Source organism: Mus pahari, chromosome 9 (genome assembly GCF_900095145.1).
Source record: "Mus pahari chromosome 9, PAHARI_EIJ_v1.1, whole genome shotgun sequence".
Classification (NCBI taxonomy): domain Eukaryota; kingdom Metazoa; phylum Chordata; class Mammalia; order Rodentia; family Muridae; genus Mus; species Mus pahari.
The window spans coordinates 82,452,316-82,469,972 of NC_034598.1; the positions used below are offsets into that span (position 1 = coordinate 82,452,316).

The 17,657-nt window shown below is 41.4% G+C and overlaps 1 pseudogene across 1 annotated transcript; it reads left to right on the top strand.

The window, feature by feature from the left end:
* Positions 1-6,714: 6,714 nt before the first annotated feature.
* LOC110326913 lies at positions 6,715-7,979 on the top strand (annotated as a pseudogene). The gene has a single exon (XR_002380796.1). The product of XR_002380796.1 is annotated as a histone-binding protein RBBP4 pseudogene (transcript).
* The last annotated feature ends 9,678 nt before the right edge of the window (positions 7,980-17,657 follow it).

Below are 17,657 nucleotides of genomic sequence, written 5' to 3' on the forward strand. Positions count from 1 at the left end.
TCTATCATATATACCCAAGATAAATCAACTAAAAAAAAGGGAATGTTTTATTTTAGCTTAGCCAGGATTGTCTCCAAGGGATCCCCCCAGTTATCTCCCCACTTGGCATTACCTTAAAACTCAGTACCACCACTGGTTGAATCCTACCTGAGCTTTTAGGTAACTCTGCAGATTCAAATCATAATGCTGTTCCTCCCTACACCTATTTGCTTTTTTGAAATAGCATGTAAGTTTTCTTTGGATGTTTAGTTCATCCCCTGATCCCATTCAGCCAATATTTGTCCACACGACTCAGGAGTTCCATAACCCTGGCCACAGTGACTGGACCAGTGGCAGATAGTAAATTACATTGATCTGCCTAGGTCAAGACTTGTTGAAATTCTTAGGAAGAGAGTCTCTTTCATTGGTATTAAGGCTAGCAGGGTATAAACCTGGAAAACTAGAAAACAGACAATGATAGAGAAAACTTGAAAAGGGAAAAAAAGTCAGGAGAATTATTTTATTTCATTGCTGAGCCGGATTCAGTCTTAGATATAGGCAGAATCAAGTGGTAGGGTTTGCAGTAAGATGAGCCAGTAAGTTATTTTCTACCAAAGTCAGAATCATTTGACCTTCTTTTATTTGCAACTAAAATTTCAATAAATTCTGGAAAATGTAGGTGGCTCCCATAGTTTCTGTCAAGGGTGGTTTGGTAGATTATCCAAAATGCACTCCACAGAGGAAGTGTAGGGTTGGGAGAGAATTTCATTTTCAAGTTCCCTTTTGTTGACAAATGTTGCTTCTATTGCCAATACTCAGGCTATATTCATAACTGTAGGAGAATGGCAAGCAACCAGCATGTATATGATTGCCTTGGTATGAACATGCTTTTTTGCCCATTAATATTCACATATATAACACTATTAATAGAACAGAATCACTATCAGGTAATTAAGAAATCAAAATTCTTTTCTTTTCTTTTTTTTTTAAAGATTTATTTATTTTATGTATATGAGTTCTGTTGCTGTCTTCAGACACATCAGAAGAGAGCAACAGATGGTTGTGAGCCACCATGTGGTTGCTGGGAATTGAACTCAGGACCTCTGGAAGAGCAGTTGGTGCTCTTAACTGCTTAGCCATCTCTCCAGCCCTCAAAATTCTTTTCTTAAAGGGAAAATCCTACATTTTGAGTATCATCCTTTTGTGGAGAAGGGAGAAAGAAAGATGACAATGCGTACAAAGGTTTTAATAAAATAATCAAAGTATGGCAAATTTGATGGGCTTTTAGGGTAGAGCTAGAGTAAATATATGGGGTGATGGAAAATGACCCTTACAAATATGTTATTTGTGATAAAGCAGTTATGTAAATGGTGGACAAGTTAAACCTGCTCTCACACCCAAGGATTAGGCAGCTCTGTGTTTCCTGAGCCTTGGTCCCTGGATGGTTGGCATCTGATCAGCTTGGGGAGACTTTGAAGAACCTGGGACTTTGTATACCCTGTTAGAGGTTCTGATTATGCAGGTTTGTGTATCTAGGAACCTGATGTTTCTTTCCATGTACCCAATGGGCTGCCATATTTGGCTCTGACTTAGTGGCAGTTTGAAATACAGGTATCATATGACCTGAGTGCACTGTGCCATTGGGATGGCTGTTTGAATTTACTGAGTCTCTGTTGCCTTATTGGTATGTGGGGATGTGTGTGGGGTGAAGATGGTGGTCTTTGAGGCATTGTTTTCAACCGCACTTTCATCTAATGCACACAGTCAGTTGTTTTTTGTTTTGTTTTGTTTTGTTTTTTCCATTCTTCATCTGTGAGTCTCCTAAAGCACTCTTGCTTCAGAAAGGAGATAAAGAGATAAAATTGAAACCAGTATTCCAGCAGTCTTCTGACCACTGACAAGATGCCCGCTTTAGGAGTGCCTCCGTTCTGAGGCGTGTGACAGTGACAATAGTGTTCTGGGCTGTATCTAGTTTAATCCTTAGGCATGCACCTGCCACTTAGTTATTTTCTGTACACGGGAAAGGATAAAACAGCGAGCAGAACGGTCTTTAACTTTCTCTGTTTTGTTATTGTATATTGTGCTGTATTGTGCCATTCTCACTGTAGAAAGCACAGCATGGGGCCACGCTCCCCCACTCCCCCGGCCCCCCCCCATTCCTCCCACCATGCCCCCTCCCGGCTTCCCTTTGAAAATCAAACTTATGCAAAGTGACAGGTTCAGCACATATTCCTAAATCAAAGAATGACCATTATAGGACTTGATCATACAAGCTACTTCCCTAACTACCATTTATTTGTGCTAAAATTGGCACCATTCCTGATGATAATTCTGCAAGACAGCGGTAGGATATGACTTGCCTTCCTACTGTTTGATATACGTCTCCACTGATACCAATTGAGTTCAGCTGCAGTGAGCTTAAATGCTAATGTTGAGAACATAAGGCAGCCTGCTGTTTCTTTTATACCAGAAAGTTTTAACTTTTTACAGTCTTCTGCATTATGCACATCCACCTCTACCTTAGGAGAGAGCAAATTAGAGCCACTGTATTTCTGTCTAAGGGGTGAGATGTGTGAACTTGATTAACATAACTCAGCACAAATAGGAAAGGGGAATTCATCATAAGGATGGGCACACTACTCTTGTCTTTGAATACTGCACTGTATCAGACATGGGGAAAGGCCACTGGCTAGCAGCTGTCAGGCAGCCAACAAGTATCTGTTAAGCACTGACTCTGCCTGTACTGTGTAAAACACTCTAGATCCTAGGAGATAAGCCCAGTCAGAGTAATAAAATAATGAAGCATCTGTTGAATGTGCACCCTGTGCTTAGTGTTGGAGAGACTATTTTATAGTTGGCTATCTTGCAGGATACTCGAAAGACTATGAATTGGGTGCTTGATACAATCTCATTTTTATTGATGGAGAAACTGAAATCCAGAGTTTTTTTTTTTTTTAAGATTTATTTACTTATTTTATGTATATATAAGTACACTGTAGTTGTCTTCAGACACACCAGAAGAGGGCATCAAATCCCACTACAGATGATGATGAGCCGCCTTGTGGTTGCTGGGAACTGAACTCAGGACCTCAGGCAGAGCAGTCAGTGTTCTTAACCACTGAGTCATCTCTCCAGCACCAGAGTTATTTTTAAAAAATATTATCCAAGGGTCTTGGGAGATGGCTCAATGAGGAAAGTGAGTTCCTGGATATGGATCCCCAGAGTCCACTTAAAAGCCAGGTGCAAGGATATATGCATTGATAACCAAGGTATTAGGGTAGAAGAGAGACAGGTGGATCCCAGGAGCTTGCTGGCTAGCAAGTCTAGTCAAAACGAAGAGGCCCAGGTTTAGTAAGGGACCCTGTCACAGAAGAATAAAATGGAGCGTGACAGAGGAAGAAGCACAGCATTGGCCTCTGGCCTCCATATGTGCATACATGGGTAAGTATACCGCCATATACATGTACACATGCATGCACACACATGCACAAATGTACACATATTTGCACACATGCACAAACTCACATGCATGTACATGTACATATATGTACACATATGTACACACATGTATACAAACACACACACACACACACACAGGGAATGAAGGAAGCAGAATTCAAACACAGATGCCTATACTCTTGGGATGCCAATGTTCCCTGACTTTACAAGAGTTGGCAATTTTAGCAGGGAGCACAAGGAATATATAGCACTCCTGGGAAAGACCAGCATCGTACAATTGTTCAGTGTCACCTGGAGCAGGAGGATAGTTTTGAAGGAATCCTGACCTAAGTCAAGGAAGAAGACAAGAAAGGGGAGAGTCAGCTGACCTGTGCAATGCTCACCTTGCTTACACACTTCCCTGGAGCTTACATGCATGCACCTCTCTCACTTCACATCTCTGGTGACTCTGGCAATGTTCGCAAGCTTGGGTGCATCTGGAATCTTAACTCTTCAATATGGCTGATGCTCTGATCATCAAAGGAGAATGAAATGAATTGAGAATGAAGTGTGCCATGTCTGCACTGCTGGACTGTATAAAGCAGCCCAGGAGAGGTCAGGGAGTAGCATCCTTGTCACTGTGTTGTGTGGCAAGGTGGCTTTGCATGTAGGGAGAGAAGTGAATTGAAGGGAATATGAGCAATACATGTGTGCAATGTTGGTGGTTTAAACATGAATTAGGATGGAGTAGAACAGGTGCATCTGGGAGACAATGCTAAGTTGGAGCCATTTGACTTCTGCCTTAGTTATTTAATTTTGTGTTTGTGTATGGTTTGAGTCTGTCTGTATGTGGTTGTGCGTGCCCATGTGTAAACATGTAAAGATCATAATAGAAAGTCAACAGATATCCTGATCTATCACTCTGCCTTATTCCTTTGAAAGCATCACTCACAGAACCCAGGGTTGGACTGTCAGTCAACAAACCCCAATGATCCTCCTGTCCCTTTGTCTTCCATAGTGCTGTGTGCTATTTTTATGTGGGTGCTAGAGATTTGAACCCAATTCCTCATGCTCTAGCAACACGTGCTCTTACCTACTGAGTCATCACCCCAGTCTCCGATTTTCTTGTTTATGACTTTGTCATTTTTTCCACAATATCTCTGTCACTGTCACAGTCACTAGTGCTGGGTCTATGAATATATTTCTGTTGATGATTTATTTCCCAGTGCCCCAGTAGTCAGTTTTTGTGACCTTACTTTTTATTTACTTTTTAACATGTTTCTTCCCTTCTCAGTCTGCTCTTGCTAACTCATCTTCTCTAACCTCTTTACACTTTCCTTCTTGTTCCTCTGATTTTCTTTCTTCCTTCCTCCCCACCCCTTCTCTTACCAACTTCGATGGGATTGATCAGGGTTCATTCTGGGCTTCCTCGCTCCCTCTGCATCACATTTCTAGGTGATTATGTGATCTGTGTGCTGGTCAGTCACATGGTTTTCCTTGACATTTCAGTCTAGGATGTCAACCACTTACTTGACAAGCCCCTTTGCACTTCTAACAGAGATTTCCAACTCAAGGTATCTGAGGATGTCTTGTCTATTCTCTACCTCCCTATACCTCCTTCAATAGCACTGCCACCTACTTAGCTACTCAACAGAGGAGACTAGGAAAAATCTCTAACCTCCCTCTTTAGGCTCCATAGCCTACCTGCCTGAGAGCATTCCATTTCTAATTAAAAAAATAACTATTAATATTATTATTATTTTTTATTAATTTTACTTATTCCCTTTACACTCTTCTCCCTGACACGCTTCTGGTCATCCTCTCCCATCATCCTTCCCCATTCTCCCTTCTCTTTTGCTTTGAGCATGTGGGAATCTCCCCTGGGTACCCTCTCCCCCTGGCACATCAAGTCTCTGTGAGGCTAGGTGCTTCCTCACCCACCAAGGCTAGTCAAGGCGGCCCAGTTAAAAGAACATATTCCATATCCATGCAACAGCTTTTGGGATAGCTCCCCACTCCTGTTCCAGTTGTTCAGGACCCACGTAAAGACCAAACTGCACATCTGCTACATATGTAGGGGAAGGCCTAGGTCTAGCCTGAGTATGTTCTTTTAGTTGGTGGGTCAGACTCGGAGAGCCCTAACGGCCCAGATTAGTTGACTCTGTTGGTCTTCCTGTGGAGTTTGTATTCCCTTAGGGGCTACAGTCCTTCCTCTTCTTCTTTCATAAGAGTCCCTAAGCTCTATCCATTGTTTGGCTGTGGGTCTATGCCTCTGTCTGAGTCATTCGTTGGGTGGAGCCTCTCAGAAGACAGCCTTGTGAGACACCTGTCTGTAAGCATAATGGAGCATCATTAATAGTGTTAGAGATTGGTGCTCACCCATGGGATGGGTCCATTTTTACCTTCTAAACCATTTCTGTTCATATGCTTTTTTCTTCTATTCCCATCTTTAGTCCGAACCTGATTATCTTTCACCTCATTTTTAAGAATTCTTACTCATTTGGTTGTATAGTGACTTTGGTTTTACTCAGCAATTTCTAAGCTCAGTGAGGACCAGTGGCTTTGACAGGCTTGTCCCCCATCACCTAAAATAGATGGTGGACTCAATAAGTACTTTTAGAATAACCAAATAGATCAGTACTTGACTTAATGTGATTTGGAAAAAAATAGGAACAAGAGAATATGGGGGTACCAGATGACTTTCAGATACTTAATTTGAGTGAGTATATACTTGACAGTGCTATTTACTAAATCAAGAGCAAGTTTAGAATAATAAGATTAACTTGTTTCTAAAATATATTCAGTGCATTCAGAAGGCATCAAGCGGAGCTACCTAGTAGACTCTTGAATGTTGTCTTACTTTGTTTACTCTTGTTTACATGATAGTTTGTGGTTGTTTTCTTGATGATGCTGGAGGATAGTAAGTCCAAAAACATAAAACCAACATCTACTCATACAATGGATAAAAGAAAGCATATTCAACAAATGGTGCTAGTCTAACTGGATGACCGCGTGTAGAAGAATGCAAATAGATCCATACTTATCACCTTGCATGAAACTCAAGTCCAAGTGGATCAAAGACCATAAACTACCATGTTCCAGGTACTCTGTTCTAGCACAAATCTATTAGAACAGAAAGTGAGGAATAGCTTAAACTCATTAGCATAGGAGACAACATCCTGAACAGAACACCAATAGCTCACCTGTACTAAGGTCAACAATTAATAAATGTGACCTTGGCTCATAGACTCCCTGCACCTCCTGCAATGCATGACCCCTCCTGCCTCACCTGCCACCATGGCTGACAAGGAAGCGGCCTTTGATGACTTGGTGGAAGAAAGTGTGATCAACGAGGAGTACAAAATATGGTAGAAGAACACTCCTTTCTTTATGATTTGGTGATGACCCATGCCATGGAGTGGCCCAGCTTAACTGCTTCCAGATGTGACTAGGCCTGAAAGGGAAGATTTCAGCATTCATCCTCTTGTCCTGGGAACACACACGTCTGATGAACAAAACCATCTGGTGATAGCCAGTGTCCAGCTCCCTAATGATGATGCTCCGTTTGATGTGTCCCATTATGACAGTGAAAAAGGAGAATTTGGAGGTTTTGGTTCTGTCAGTGGAAAAACTGAAATAGAAACCAAGATCAACCATGAGGGAGAAGTAAACAGGTCCCGGTACATGCCTAAGAACCCCTGCATCATTGCAACAAAGACTCCATCCAGTGATGTTCATTGTTTTGATTACACAAAGAATCCTTCTAAACCAGACCTTTCTGGAGAATGCAACCCAGATTTGCATCTCTGTGGACATCAGAAGGAAGGATATGGGCTTTCTTAGGATCCAAATCTCAGCCGGCACTTACTCAGTGCTTCAGATGACCATATCTGTCTGTGGGACATCAGTGCAGTTCCAAAAGAAGGAAAAGTAGTGGATGCAAAGGCCATCTTTACAGGGCATACAGCAATAGTAGAAGATGCTTCCTGGCATCTGCTCCCCAAGTCTCTGGGTCAGTTGCTGATGATCAGAAACGTAACGATTTGAAACACTTGTTCAAACAATACTTCCAAGCCAAGCCACTCGGTTGATGCTCACAAGTTGATGCTGAAGTGAATTGCTTATCTTTCAATCCTTACAGTGAGTTCATTCTTGCCACAGGATTAGCTGACAAGACTGTTGCCTCGTGGGATCGGAGAAATCAGAAACTCAAGTTGCATTCCTTTGAATCCCATAAGGATGAAATATTCCAAGTTCAGTGGTCACCTCACAATGAGACTGTCTTAGCTTCCAGTGGTACTGATCTTAGGCTGAATGTCTGGGATCTAAGTAAAATTGGAGAAGAGCAGTCCCCAGAAGATGCAGAGGATGGCCCACCAGAGTTGTTGTTTATTCATGGCGGGCACACTGCCAAGATATCTGACTTCTGGAATCCCAATGAACCTTGGGTGGCTTGTTCTGTATCAGAAGACAATATCATTCAAGAGTGGCAGATGGCAGAGAACATTTATAATGATGAAGACTCTGAAGGAAGTGTGGCTCCAGAGGGACAAGGATCCTAGTCGTGTCTGCACTTGTGATTTTAGACTTTCCTTGTTTTCCTCTGAACCCCGAGATGGATTTAACATTGGGTTGAGGCACAGACTTTGTTCAGCTACCCAGCTACAATAGGTGTCACCAACAACGCTACCAGCCCAAACCATGGGTGTTTTCTAAATCTTAACTGGGGGCTTAAGTCAGTAAAGTCTCGTTTGTTGCTCCAATTGTGGTTGGATCGATGAACAAAGTCTGGTTTTTGTTGTGTGTGGCTTTTCCTTCCTTCCTTCCTTAGTCTTTATTCTTTCCTTTTTCTTTTTTCTTTTTCTTAACATGGGACCACCAAGTTGTAAAGATGTATGTTTTTTACCTGGCAGTTGTACCACTGGTAAGCTGTCAAGTTGAGAAAGAGTGAATTGCTAGTTTGTATTTGTTTTTAAGATTAAGTTAATCCTTGATAAAAGTTGCTTTTTTTTTTTTAAGAGTTAGTCTTTGACCACTACAGTTTGAGGCCATCTCCAGTTTGGTTGACCTGTCTCACCATCAGCCCTGTTACTCTTTATGACTAACTGTGTAAGTGCTTATAATGGAATAAATTGCATATATATATATATATATATATATATATATATATATATATATATAAATGGGACCTCATGAAACTGAAAATCTTCTGTATGTCAAAGGGAACCATTAATAGGACAAAATAACAGCCTACAGATTGAGAAAATATCTCCACCAACCCTACATCCTACTAATATCCAAAATATATAAAGCACTCAAGAAGTCATACAGCAATAACCCAAATAATCCAATTAAAACACGGGGTTCAAAGCTAAACAGAAAATTCTCAACAGAGGAATCTCTAGTAGTCAATGAAAACCCGAGGAAATGTTCAGGGAAATGCAAATTAAAACAACTCAGGGATTCTAGCCCACACCCATCAGAATAGCTAAGATCAAAAACTCAAGAGACAGCACTGGCTGTTGAGGATGTGGAACAAGGAGAAGCATTCCTACCTGGCTGATGTGAGTGCAAGTTTGTACAAGCACTCTTGAAGTCTACTCAGTTTTTAACGGGGGCCTCTCATATTTGGCTAACCTGTGGCAGAAAGGAAGAGAACAGTTGGTTACAAGGAAGATAGCAAGAGGCTGTACTCCACTATAGTGAATCCATTTCCACAAGAAAGTACGGATTCTTTCTGTATGTTTGTGTGTATATTGTATAAATGTGTTAGTGGGCGTACATGTCCCTGCAACTAGGGGGCCAGAGCAGGACAGTGTCTTCCTTTGTCATCCTGCTCCCTTTTGCTGCCTTCAGGCAAGATTTCTTACAGGACTGGAAGCTCTCTATTTCTCTATGACTCACACTGAGCAGCCAGAGAACTCCTTGGATCTGCCTGTCTTTGTCCATCAGGTACATACAGCCATCTGAGGTTTTCTTATGTTGGTGTTGGGGATTTGAACTCAAGTACCCACGCTTGTGCTGCATACACTCTTCCCAGTGACCAGTCCTCAGTCTCCAGGCTTCTGCTCCATGATTCAGCCAATCCTCAGTGGGCCCCATCTCTCCACGCTACCACACTGAGGAAAAAAAAGCTACCAACACGCAAGTGTTGGAGGACATGCTCAAACTATAGCAGGCATACTGATGTGGAGTTCTGTTTTGATCTGGACGTGCCATTTGCAAACTCCTTGGCTTAAGGATGGGTTTGGAGGTTATAGGAGTGTTGATTGGAGTTCTTTGGAGTGAGAAAAATTGTTCACTCAGGACTTAAAACAAACAAAGAAAAAAAAAAAAGCCACAGCCCTCAAAATTGTAGGACCTATAGGAGAAATAGGTAGCCAAGATGACCAGGGAGACAACCTCAGAAAATATACTGTTAAGGAACAGCCCATTATTGGCACTAGGAGGTCAGAAAATTGCAACCAAAGAGTGGTCACCGGATCTAGCAACACAAGGCCTATTGCTGAGGTTGAGTAATTTGGCTGGATAGCATTAGCTAAAGCAGTGGTCCGGATTTGAATAGGGAGTTGGGGAGGAATTAGTTTAGGACAAAAACATAGGCAAGAAAAAAAACACTCTCAGGTAGGTTTTAAAAGTACAGGTATGGGAATGTGATTCAGTAGTACAGCACCTGTTCAGCTTGTGTGCAGCCATATGTTCAATCTCTAATGCCTTCTCCAAGTCACATATACGTTTCTATACATGAAATGTCTCTCTAGATGGAAGAGGTGATTTAAGAATGTTAATGTGGCCAAGAAGAGAGGGGGGTGTTTACATGAGGAGGAAGGAGAGACAGAGCGAGGGAGGGATGGAGAGAGGAAAGGAGGGAGGGAGGGGAAGAGAGAGGGAATGATATATTGGCCAAGGTAGCAGTGATAACCAGGCGATCTAAGAGGTGACAGACAAGTACAGCCAGAGGAGTAACTGTTTCCTGTTGCCCCCGCCTTCATTCTATTCAGACACTGAGACTTGCACATCTGTGGGCTGCTTTGTGGATTAGGTCAAAGGTACAGACACCTTTTCTCTTTTTTGTTTGTTTGTTTTTCTGAAGGAGGAGCAGTCTAAACCTTGACAAACCCTTCTTGGGGACCTTAGCTTCAGAAGCCCCAAAGCCACCCTGCCTCGGTAGTTACTGGCCAGGTCGTCTTGAAATCCTCTCTTTCAGCTCTAGCCCAGCCTACCCATCCACCTTCCACTTTTGAAGGGTATTGCTGCTCTGTGGATGAGCCTGCAGAGGCTTCTCGTTAGTGTCATTTATGCGCGGACAGGTTCCCATTGTTCCCACAACTAATATAGGATTATTCTATTTATTATTCGCTGGTCCTCACTCCTCTTTTTATGGCTGCTTTGCTTTTCACCTTGCCATTTGTTGCCAGGCGCGATGAGCTGGGGTGGAGATGCATCGTATAATGGCTTCAAATTATAATATCAGTACACTTTTGATGCCCCTACATAATTAATGCTGAAATCCACAGCCAGTGGTGATAGCAGGAGCTATAAACCAAACCTAAGCATACCGCAATATGCTTAATAATTGGTTCATGTGTTTTTTTCCCTCTGCCTAATAATGAAATTTATTTTTATCTGTTATGACAAAGAGAGGTTGGGGGAAAAACTTATGAAAGAATCTCCTCCTTGACCCATCCAAGTGGAAAAATTATCTTATCTATTCAGGGGGCAACTGTGGTACGATCCGTGGCAAGAGCCCGATCTTTTCTATTTCCAGTCAGGAAATAATGGTAACTATGGCATCTCTGGACTCTGTGGAGGCCTGAGCAGCAGCATCTGCTGTCATCTCACGTTGACTTGTTGCGTGACTACCAAACAACTTTGAAAATCAGATTTGCACTGCTAATAATTAAGTCATTAGAGCGGTGGTATGAGCTTTGACAAGAATGTTTTATCTTTTGATCCCTCCCAGGAAAAGTACAAATTACAAACTGAAAGGAAACCCGTAGCACTTACCATCTTGCTGTTTTTTTGTTTTTTTGTTTTTTTTTGGTTTTGTTTTTCCGTTTTTTTTTTTTGGGGGGGGGTGCCACAAATATTTTACTGTTGGCAGTTTTTAGGAACAGACGGGCCAGGTCCCTCAGAAACGAATATTGTTTTTCTCCTTCATGCTTGCAATTGTCTGTTTTATCACAGCTCCTTTCCTTCCCACCCCGCAGATAAGTATATGTGACATTGCCTTTCTGTATCCTTTGGGGATTTCTCATATTCAGTCAGAGGTTCACAGAGTGCTGAGTATCCTTTTGAATGTCAATAGAGTCCTGAGGAATGAAAGACAGGGTAAGAATGGAGAATTAGAAAAGAAAGACCCTGGAGTATAAAACAAAGTTTATTTGACTACAGGACCATCTCATTGCCCTTTGACTACTTACTTAACCCCTTTGAACCCGATTGCTCACTCACAGGTAAGAATCTTACTCAGGTAAGAATCCTGAGGACATGTGAGTCTGATAATAAATGGGGTCTGGTGATGCACACCTGTAATCCCACCGCTTGGGAGGCTGAACTAGGAGAATCCCACTAGTTTGAGGCCAGCCTAAATTACTTGTAGTGACTTTCAGGTCAGGAAGAGCTATAGAGAGAGAACTTGTCTCAACCCAAAACAAACGAGGAGAACAATTCCCATCTCAGCCTTTCTTGGGAACTAAACATAACCATTCACAAGATGTGCCCCGCAGAGGATCTGACAATATGTCCCAGTAGGCATGCATTTATTTCTCCTTTGTCAAAGCAAAATCTCTTTACACCTCCCAGGCACCCACAACTTCCTTTAAGCTATCCACTTTTGTGGTTAGTCATTGTTTCTCCATTGTCCTTTCCATGTTGTGACGTCAGCTTCCTCACACCCAGATTGTTATCATTAGGAAGTAATTCCAAGTCTTCAGACTCCCTTCTTGAGACCTCAACGACTTTCCAGCATGTGTCTGGAAACGTCAGATATCTGGAGTTAAATACAGCTTGTTTTACGTTATTTTACTTTAGTTCAGGGGTGCATGCTATGAATTTCTTCCTTCCTAACCTCTTTATATAGAGTGCTCTCTGCCATTCTAACCCATGTTACTTAATTTGCTGGATGCTCCCCTCCTTGGCATTTCTTTGCCTTCTCTGGCTTGCAGTCTTGGCTGAAGGAAGTCCCAGACTTAATGAAAGCCAGTGTTCGACCCTTCCAAGTTGCTCTTCTCCTTCCTCTGCCTACCTCCTTTATACACTCTTCCCCTAGAAGTTCCCACAGCAAGTTTCCACTCTTCAGCCATGTTTGGAACATCCTACTAAAGGCTTTCAACCTTTTTATCCTTTAGGTTTCAGCTCCAATTTCGATCCCTGCTTGTTGCATCCACATCAGTACATTCACACCAGTACTTTGATACATGTCACTTTCGGGATTCTTCTTTCTGTTCGTGACTCTTATTAATGTGATGGCTACATTGATGTGTGCCATCTCTTTTCAAAACTGGAAACTCCAAGGGACAAAGGAAGGGTGCCTGTTTTGTTGTTATTGTTGTTTTCTCTATTGTGTTTGCAGAGTTTTTTTTTTCCCCATAGAGAAAGCATTCAAGCTGGGCAGTAATGGTGCACACCTTTAATCACAGCGCTCAGGAGGTAGAGGGAGGTGGATCATCATGAGTTCTAAGCTATCCTGGTCTACAGAGCAGGTTCCAAGACAGCAAAGCTATGCAAAGAAACCCTGTCTCAAAAAATTAATTAAAGAACACATTCAATAAGTAGATTTCACGTAATCTACACAGCACATTGTTTTCCCATATTATAGTTACTTGCAGCAGTATGCTTCAAGCTAGTGACAAGGACTATGTCAAAGGAATCTTAGCCGACTCCACTGCATTGTAGTGATCTGTTCCTTTCATGTTTTACGATTTGTAAAAATTTAAGGTGATAGTAGTCAGAGCTTTGGGGAAGAGATGAAGTCATGAGAAATCCATTCTCATGAACAGGATCGATGTCCAGATGGAAAGCTGCTGCTACGGAAGCAGAGAGTGGACCCTCACAAGACACCAGATCTTCTGCTATGTAGATCTACGGTTTTCCAGAATTGTGAGCACTAGATTTCTATTATGTTTAAATTGCCCAGAGTAAGGCTTTCCTTGTAGTTACCCAAACAGACAGAGACAGACATATGGTTAATACCTGCTGATTGCTAAGTATTCACTCAGGAAAAACACAGTAACCAAAAAAAGAGAGAAGCATAGCTCTAAGCAAGCTTATGGCAGGTCTTTTCAGTGATGGGATAGTTATCTGTAGAGGGAGAAAAAGACAGCCCGTTTTGTTTTAATAGCAACTTTCCAATTTTAGTAAACTGGATACTTGTTAAAGACATCTGAACCCTGATTTTTTTTCAGACCCCATTTATAAGTGACGAAATGGGGGTTTCAAGTGGAAAAACTTCATAAAATAATTGTCAAAAGGGAAGCCTTTTCCATGACAAGAGCAAAACTCAGCCCTTCCATCTCCATGTCTTCATGCAGGTGGCCTTTCTCTGGAAATATAATTTTCTCTGTTCGCCATCTTTCTTTTAAATTGCCCAATCAATTAGGCAGTGGGATTTCTACCCCACCTGTGGCAAGACATCTTAAAGAGCTGAGATGTTTGATTGCTATGTTTAGATTTATGGGGATTGAGATGACCCCGGAGATTAAATGAAGATGCAATGGTGATACAGAAGCTGGAACAGGGAGAGAATTGATTTTTAAGTTGAAGACATATTGGTGGTAAGAGGTTTAAATGAGGAAATGGGGCAGAAGTCTAGGGTCCTGGTAGTGGAAGGTAGGGATGGAGGATGCCCAGAGGGGAAGCCACACTGCTTAATTGTCAGCAGTGTCATCCCCCTTGACCTTCAAGGGGTTCCCAGAAGAGGTTATCAGGAGACTTGAGTTTTAAAATCACATTTAGTGAACACCTAATCAGCAGTACAGATGAGTTTTAGATTTGATCCTCTGGAAGCAACTGAATTAAGACAGGGTGGAAGACAGATCATAAGGAGCGACTATGAGATGAAATTCTTCAGAGTTATTTTTCAAGATACAAGAGGCAACAAAAAAATATATTGCTGGCTAAAACAAAAGAAATTTAATCAGTGAAGATAAAAATATAATTTTTCTTCCTCCAAAGGAAGAGAAAAAATGTCGTGGAGATTTCTACAAAAGGAATGAGACATTTTCTGAAGGTCTACTTTTGCATATATGAAGTTGGTATATTTCTGCTTGCTTCTAGGTCAGGAGTTTTCAACCTGTGGGTCCTCACCCTTTGTGGGGGACAATGACTCTTTCTTGGGGTTGTCTAAAACTGTTAGAAAACCGATACTTACATTACTATTCATAACAGTAGCAAAATTACAGTTATGAAGTAGCAGTGCAAGTAATTATATGGTTGGGGGTTACAACAACATGAGGAATTTTATTAATGGGTCGCAGCATTAGGAAGATTGAGAACCACTGTTCTAAGTCATAGGTGCATCTGGTCTTCCAGATTCTTTCCCTTTTGTCTTTTCTCCAGTGCGTTGGGGATGGTGGTTTACTTTTGAGTCAGAGTCACAAGCTACTCATGTTAATCTTAGAATTGCTGTGTAGTCAACAATGACCATGCCCTTCTGACCATCCTGGTCCCTATCTGTTAAATGCTGGGATTACAGGTAGGTGCCACTATACCTGGCTTATATATGGTGTTAGGGATCAAACGCAGGGTCTTGTACGTGCTAGATAAGCTCTTTATTAACTGAGCCACATCCCCATACCCTCACCTTATGATGACTTCAAAATCATTCCTGATTGACTTTGAAGCTCCTGCTGTTTTCAGTGCATATTTCCTGGGAACCTGTTTCTTCTGGAATATTTCATACCAGTTGTGTTATGATGATTACATGGTGCTCTTAGAAACATTAATGACTTTTGAGGAAACATGTGCATAAAAGACTGAGTGGTCAGTTACACTACAGACATGACATCTTGCAGGAGTTCAAAGAAGATGTAACAATGGCATTCCTTGGGATCATAGTTGCTCATAGTCAACTGCAGGAAACAGAGCCCACACGGTAGGAAGTTGAGGAGTGCAAAGGTTGTGAGCAATTAGACTAGGAAAATCATGGAGCACGAATTACTTATGTGCATGTTGATTGGCCAGTAAAGAGGTGGATCTGATGATTAGAAATTAGTTGCTAAGAAAGTACCAGTTGAAAGACAATCTATGAGGCTGGGGTAACTGCGACAAAGGGAATTATACATCCTAAGTATGTGCTCATACAGTTGTTAAACCACTGATGGTTTGCATTTGTGTATATGCACAGGAGTGGAAATGCCAGGTTCTTTAATTTGATTTCTTTCTTACTCATTCCTATTTGCAGATACACATGCATGCATGTGCGCGCCCTTCCCGCACAAATGAATATACATACTCATGCACATGTACACACATGTATGTATAGACACATATATGCATCCACATACATATACATTCCAACCTCCGTTGTAATATTTAATATGGCAGATTTGGGGGTGTGTGGGAGTTGCCAAGTTTTCTTTGTCTATACATCTTCCCACTAGATAAATGAGCTGAAGAGACTCATATAGGACCCTACGCATGGAACATAGAAATGATTAAATACAAAGATTTCACCCATGACTGCCGCTAGGAACAAAATTATAGTAGTTAAATGGGTTAAATAGCAAACCATCCTTTATGAATGCACACCTAAAAAAGACATGAAATAAAGGCACATGGACATTTAACATGTATTAGGAATGAATTAAGAATATCTTCCGATATACAGGTAAAGAAGATGAATAGGTACAAAAGATTTGCATTTTGCATTCAGTGGCAATAAAAAAAAGATAATGAAGCCCATTTAAGCCTTGGATTTTGAGTCATAGGAAACCAGGGTAACAAAATGTAAGAGAATAAAGTGTAATGTGTTTGGTAGATCAAATGTAATGTATGCTATGAATTATTAAATAATTGAAGAATTGATGAAACTTTAAAAATCCTTGTGCAAAGTACATTTTCCTCATTTTTAAAAAGAATACTGGGAAAAATGTCTTCCCTCATCACTGTCACTGTACTGGCTAGTTTTGTGTTAACTTGACACAGCTGGAGTTACCACAGAGATAGGAGCTTTAGTTGGGGAAATGCCCCCATGAGATCCAGCTGTGGGGCATTTTCTCAATTAGTGATCAAGGGGGAGAGGTCCCTTGTGGGTGGGACCATCTCTAGGCTGGTAGTCTTAGATTCTATAAGAGAGCAGGCTGAGCAAGCCAGGGGAAGCAAGCCAGTAAACAACATCCCTCCATGGCCTCTACATCAGCTCCTGCTTCCTGATCTGCTTGAGTTTCAGTCCTGAATCTTTTGGTGATCAACAGCAGTATGGAAATGTAAGCGTAATAAACCCTTTCCTCCCCAACTTGCTTCTTGGTCATGATGTGCAGGAATAAAAAACCCAGACTAAGACAGTCACCTTCCTGGACCATTCCTGGCAGTCTCCAGTCTGCTCTCAGAGTTTTCCTCACACTGATCTCCAGTGCCTCTGTCATCTCAGATTCAGAGCTGCCGGTCAACTCTTAAAGACACATGGACACGAGATGGGAGAGAGAAGCCAAGTATGCCTCCCTCCTCTCTCTCTGCTTCACTTCCATTTCTCCATTTCTGCTTCTTCCATTTCAGCTCCTCCTTTTCTGTCTTCCTTGGCTTAGCATCACTGACCTCTGGTAGCACCAACTCCTGTATTGTCCTTATGCGAGGTTCCTTCCTGTGTGGTAAACTTTCCCCTGCTACCTCCCCATCTCCTTGTCATTCTCTTCAAAGTCACTCACACTTAAATTCATTCTGCTTTAAATTCCGTTTTTTTAATTTTTAATTTAATTTAATTTAATTTTTTTACTTTTTGGCTTGGGATGTGATAAATACGGAGGTTTAACTTAGATAATACAAGGAATGAGTACCATCTTTGATGTTTGGGAAAGGGAGGATCTATAAGTGTTGAGAAAACTTTCCTTTGCTAGTTCATGAATTTAGAATAATCAGACTTGACTTGGTGGACTTTCACAGGAATACCACACAATTTACTTGTAGGATAAAAACTTCCTGCACACTGAAATCATCGACAAGTGTGGCTTTTTGGATTTTCGTTTTAAAAGTTGATGGCTTTTCCAGCTCTGGAATATATCCAAAATATATAACATGAAACA